We start from the raw sequence: 6000 nt of genomic DNA, 5'->3' as shown, positions 1-6000 counted from the left end.
ACGTGAGCACAGAGACAAGAGGGGTCTGAGTCTCCCCCTCCCTTGACTCCCAGCCTAGGCCAGCCCAGGCAGAGGACCCAGGAAACTGGAAGCAGAGGCAGGCTTCCCACCATGAAGATGACTACATGCAGATCAAGGCGCAGTGGCATGCCTGGCCAGTGTGGGCACTCTCCAGCTGCAGTCCCGAGTGTGGCTCTGCCACTACCAAGGGTGGGGGGGCTGTGCATTTCACGGGGACAGGGCATGTCTTCATCCCTGGCAGAGGTCTAGAGCAGGTGTCACAGAGTGTGGGAAGGATGGAGACGAGGGGCCTGTCAGATCTGGGTCCAGCCCACCCTCAGGCTCAGAAACAGTCTGGGAAGAAAAGATGCCTCAAGGACTTCCGTGGTGGCCCTGCAGTTGGGACTCAGAGCTTTCAATGTCCAGGCCTGGGTTTGATTCCTGGTGGAGGAGGGGAACTAAGACCCTACAAGCTGCTCAGAGCACCCCCCCCAAAAAAAAAGATGGCTCCAAAAAGCAAGATGGGGGGCTGGGGGTATCCAAGCGAAACTAGATGCACCAGCCACTGCTAAGCAGCCCCCGCCCCCTGATTTCCACGCAGAACACCATTTTCTGAATCTAGGCAGCAACTTTGATGAAGAGGTCTACCTAGGGAGGCTGCCTCACTCCTCTCCCCTCATCCCCACCCCAGGCACCACGGCTGATCAGTCAGGGCTTTCAGATGGAGAGGACAATCTTCCAGAGAGAGGAGGCTGGGACCTGAGGAACAGTCTTTTCCATCAGAGAGAGGAGGCTAGCGTGAATAATCAGTCAGTGCCTCAAGTCTGACTGTATTCCATGAAATTTACAAAACACACCAAATTAGCAGTTTTTCATGGAGTCAGACTTTACTGGAAAGTCACGACCCAAGTGAACATACTTTTTCAATGTACTTTCCTTTCTACTGAAACGCCTTTGGTCCACTTGCCAGGCAAGCTTCTGCTGCATTAACACAAGATGTTTAAAAGGCCGGGAGTTCCATTCAGAGCTGTGATGATGCTTCACTTCTCTTTTCCTTGCGTGTGTGCTAAGTCGCTTCCATCATATCATGCTCTTTGCGACCCTGTGGACTGTAGCCCACAGGCTCCTCTGTCCATGGGATTCTCCAGGCAAGAATACTGGAGTGGGTTGCCATGCCCTCCTCTAGAGGATCTTCCCAACCCAAGGATCAAATCCATGTCTCCTGCATTGGCAGGCGGGTTCTTTGCCACTAGTGTCACCTGGGAAGCCCTTCTATTCTTCTTACAGGGGCCCTTTTAAGCCCCAAGCCTGATACATCTTGCTGTAGAGCTAGAGCTGCCAGCCCAGGGAACCAGGAGGAATACAAGAAAACCAGAAGTCATTTTCACCAGGGGTGTTTTAAGTTCCTAGCACTTAAATTTTAAGCATTAAAGAAAAAGTGGATTCTGAGAACAAGGCTCTTGAACGTTACCATTTCTGGGAAAGCAGGACCCGTTCTCCATCCACGGAGATGTGGAAATTCACTCAGGAAATCTTCCTAATTCCACAGTGCATCTTTCAGAAAGCACGAATGTCCCCTTCATGAATCCACCCATAACATATTGCTTGCACTGGGTGCTGAAGATTCAATGGGGAGGATGTCCTGGGTCTTGGGGGACTCCTGGTGAGAGAGAGAGAGAGATGGGGAGGAAATCACAGACATGCAAAATCATAACTGTGAGCGGTTCTGAACCACAGGAACAAGGGCTTTGGAAGAGCCTGGCCTGGTAGCACAAACAAGGTACTCAAAAAGAGTCACGGCTTTGCATCACATGCTCCTCTGCAAAGCTTTGCAAGGAATCCAAGACATTTCATACCAGCCTTAGGTGTCCTCTTGCATTTCAAAGTGATGTCAAAAGTGGGAAGAAGGATTTCCCTGGTGGTCCAGTGGTTAAGAATCACCCTGTCAATGCAGGAGACATGGGTTTGATCCTTGGTCAGGGAAGATTCCACATGCCTTGGAGCAAAGAAGCCTGCACACCACAACTACTGAGCCTGTACCCCACAGCCTGTGCTCCACAACAAGAGAAGCTACCACAATGAGAAGCCCGCACACCACAGCTAGAGAATAGCCCCTGCTCGCAGCTATAGAAAAGCCCAAGCAGTCACGGAGACCTAGCACAGTCCAAAAAATATATATATATAATATAAAATATTATATTATATAAATATTATATAAAATATAAATATATATATATTTATATATTTTTTTTTTTTAAGGAGAAAAGCTCAAGCTCCTAAAAACCACTGGCCCAGATGTTTAAGGAAGAAGGCCTCCTAGGAGGTGAAAGGCTAAGCGTGGATACCATGATTACCTAAAACTGCTCTTGCATTAAGAACTGTGTATTGAAAAAAAATACATGTTTTAGGAGCAAGAGTTATTGCCCCCAAATCAGTTAGAAATCTGAATAACTGCAAATCTTTGATGTGGCAATACTGCCCCAAATTCACACCTTCTCTCCACCTGCTCACAGACCCTGATTTGATGATACAGGTTATCTACCCTCCTCTCCTGGTCACATGGGCCTCAAGAATTCCATCACAATAACCCCCTCCTCCTCGCCACTGATTGGCTGGGGCGGGACAGGGGGCATTGGGAAAAGTCTCCTCACTTACATTAAGAGACCCCAGGAAGAGCCAGGCAGGAGGTGAGCTGGTGGGAGACAAGTCAGTATGTGGAGGATGGCAGAGCAGAAATAGGGACAAAGTCTTAACTCCTTGACCTTGCTGAGTCCTGGATACATAACCCATAACAAAGCTCCTCTATCTCTGCACTTAATGTTTTATAAAAATTTTAATGTTCTGATCATTTGTCATTTTGAGTACTGTTTTCTCCTACTTACAAAAGAAGGAATCCTAACCGATATATCCCATAATCTAAGCAATCTGAACACCACAAATTACCTTGGAATTAAAAATGAAAAAAAAAAAAGGGCAAACCACTTAACAAAAAAATGTGTATGTTACAAAAGGTTCAGCAGCAGAAGCAGCTTCTGTGTCCTCTCCCTGCAAAGTGCAAGGGCAATTTGAGACAAACGTGACATCTGCTCTGAGCACCTGGGTGATGTTCCCGGATACTGGCAGATAGGGAAGGGCACCGACTGCAGAGAGGAAGCAATGCGTAAGTTCAATGATGCCGAACAGGACAAAACCAGTCCCCATTTCCGGCTGGGAGTCCTGGCTTTGTTCTTCAGATCTGTGCTCTTCCCTGCCTGCCCTCAAGCCAGAACCACTCCCCCAACCCCCACCCCAAAGACTAAGGGGACAACTTCCGGGCTAAATAAAATGTGGGTGAAAATCCTGGACACTGGCTCTCACAAGTCTAGTCCATCTTAGCAGGAGAGGACATGAAACTTCAAACAATTTCAAAATGAAACTCTGCCCAAGGGCTGTAATGTAAGTTTGAGTTTTGGAAGGAGCCTAGCACTCTTCCTGCTTCTGAGTTGAGACTCAGCATGAGGCAGCTCCCAGCCCAAATCGTCTGTTGTTTAGTTAGTAACTCATGTCCAACTCTTTGTGACCCCATGAACTATAGCCCGCCAGGCTCCTCTGTCCATGGGATTTCCCAGGCAAGAACTCTGGAGTGGGTTGCCATTTCCTTCTCTAGGGGATCTTCCCAACCCAAGGATTGAACCCACGTATCCTGCATTGGCAGGCAGATTCTTTACCTGTGAACCACCTGGGAAGCCCACGGAGCCTGGATGCTGAATGGCAAATCAGGAAGGCAAGGTCCAGAAACGAGATTTTTTTTTTTGTAACTGTGAGTGAGGAGCCTGTGGAAGGCTTTGTTGTGGTTAGGTGGGCTGTTTTCCTTTTCCATAAGGAGGATTTAAGGGCTTCTGTGTTGGCTCAGTGGTAAAGAATCCACCACAGATTCTATTCCTGGGTTGGGAAATCTCATGGACAAAAGAGCCTGGCAGGCTATAGTCCATGGGGCTGCAGAGTCAGACATGACTGAGCGACTGAACAACAATCTAGGCTCCGCGAGAAACCTGCTTTTCAGAACCAAGGACCAGACCATTAGATGTGTTTTCTGGAGGCCAAGGCCAAGTTTCCCACATACAAACATGGCAAGTGCTCTCCAAACAAACTCATGATTTCCCTCGAAAACCTCAAAGGCTTTCCCACCTTCCCCCAAGTCATAAGTGTTGCCTGAAGTTGACAGTGAACTAAACCAGCAGAAAAGATAAAAAGATGGACTACCTGGTTTGTGGGCTAAGGGAGGACCGGGGATGGGACCCTCAGCTGTGGCCCCGAAGCCACTGGACTCGCTCCACCTGTCCAACCTGCCGGGCTTGCCTCCACCTCTGGGCCTGGGCCCGCTGCCAGTGCCCAGGCCTATAATAGGTGTGCATTCACCTGCGGAGAGGTGCTGGCACCCGGGGTCCCCTCCCCTCTCTGCCCCCACCATGTGACCTACCCCCTCCACCCGCCCAGCCTATCAAGCACTGGAACATCCCTCCTGAGTCACCAGGATTCTAAATCTACAGCTGGTGGAGAAAAGGACAAAAGGGAAGAGGAAGAAGGGAGGAGGAGAGAGGAAAAACCCAGCCCCCATACCCGCCAACAGTGCCCCGGTGATGGGTAGAGGTGGAGCCAGGTGGGACCAGGAGCTTGGGAAGAACTTCGTGGGGGTCGTCAGGGTCAAATTCCAGGGCTGCTCTTTCCCAGTGGGTGACTATACTGGGAAAGTAGTTTTCAGCCAGCCGCTGACAGACTGGCTACCACGGAGGCTGGAATCCGGAAAACTCAGAGCTGGCACAGGTGAAGGCAGGGACAACAATCCCAGGGAATAAAGGGTACCCCTGAAATTCTGCTGAGTGCACACAGACCCAATCACCCCTCTCAGCCCCAGCCCTTCAGGATGGATCCCTGGGCACCTGGAGTACTGACTGTCTGGTTTGAGAGAGGAGGTCCTGGCTTCATGTGCTAACCGGGGGTGGATGGGCACAGTTGGCGGGGCTGGTGGCATCTGGTGCAGCCAGCTAGCGTCCTGCCATCCAGGATGGAGAGCCCTTGGCAGCCAGATCTAGCTGCTGGTCCCTTCTGTTCTGTGGCCAGTCCAGCGCAAGTCAACAGCAAGCATGGAGCTCTCGGCACAGGCTGAATGTGAAGCCACAGACGGCGCCAGGGGGGCGGGCCTAGGCATCCCAACTGCTGTTCAAGTTCAGTTGCGTGCTTCGGAGGCAGCCAATCGAGCCGAGCCTCTGGGAGCCACTGCAGAACAGAAGTACCAACACCCAAGAGGAGAGCTGTGGGCACACGAGATCTTCCGATAACTAGAGTTTTCGAGTGCAAGGCAGGTGTTAAGATCTAAAGCCCCCACTTGGAAACCAGAACCCATTTCCCTAAGGAGTCAGTGAGGCAGGAAAAGGAGCCCAAGAGAGGACCAGTCAGAACCCAGCCTTCTTCCTCGGGGGTTACAGCCTCCGCTCACCAAGAAGAAGGCGTGGTCTCTGACCTCAGGATTGCATCAGTCCTCAGGGCTACATTGAGCTTTGTGCAGCCCCACCTCAAAGGCAGTGGCTTTCTCAGGGCCTCAAGAGGAGCCCCCAACAGGCCAGGCCTTGCCCAAGGGTCCTGATGCAAAGCAGTGGGGTGTGACTCTGGGTGGGTGGGTCCATCTGGAACCTGTCTCTCCTTCCTCCTTCTTCCTCCTCATCCTCCACCTCCCCCCTCCTGGCTCCTCCTCTGTCTTCCTCCCCAGCCAGTCCTAGGTCAGAGGCCTTAAGAAAATCCCCCAAGCACTGGCCAACTCCAGACCGCTCTGGCCCTTAGATCATCTGCTAGTCACTGGGCTAAGACCCAAACGAATGGGAGAAAAATGCTTGGCGATTTCAGAAAACTGAACTCCAAGGGTGCTCACAGTAAAATCTTCAGTAGGAGCCCCGCGTGTCCTTGAATGCTTGAGACAAGGACTTCTCAAGCAGAGCTAAAAGAGAAGTGTCTGCCTCCAATTTA

At 50.9% G+C, this 6000-nt stretch overlaps 1 long non-coding RNA gene across 1 annotated transcript in view; it reads right to left on the bottom strand.

The window, feature by feature from the left end:
• Positions 1 to 868: 868 nt before the first annotated feature.
• Positions 869 to 6000, bottom strand: part of LOC133069201 (uncharacterized) — a 30788-nt gene continuing 25656 nt past the window's right edge. Inside the window, exon 2 of the long non-coding RNA XR_009695812.1 lies at positions 869 to 1660. This is a non-coding gene — a long non-coding RNA (uncharacterized LOC133069201). The remainder of the gene's footprint in view (positions 1661 to 6000) is intronic.

This window comes from Dama dama, chromosome 14, assembly GCF_033118175.1.
Source record: "Dama dama isolate Ldn47 chromosome 14, ASM3311817v1, whole genome shotgun sequence".
Taxonomy (NCBI): domain Eukaryota; kingdom Metazoa; phylum Chordata; class Mammalia; order Artiodactyla; family Cervidae; genus Dama; species Dama dama.
The sequence above is the reverse complement of the archived record's forward strand: the minus strand, read 5'-3'. Positions and strand labels throughout refer to the sequence as shown.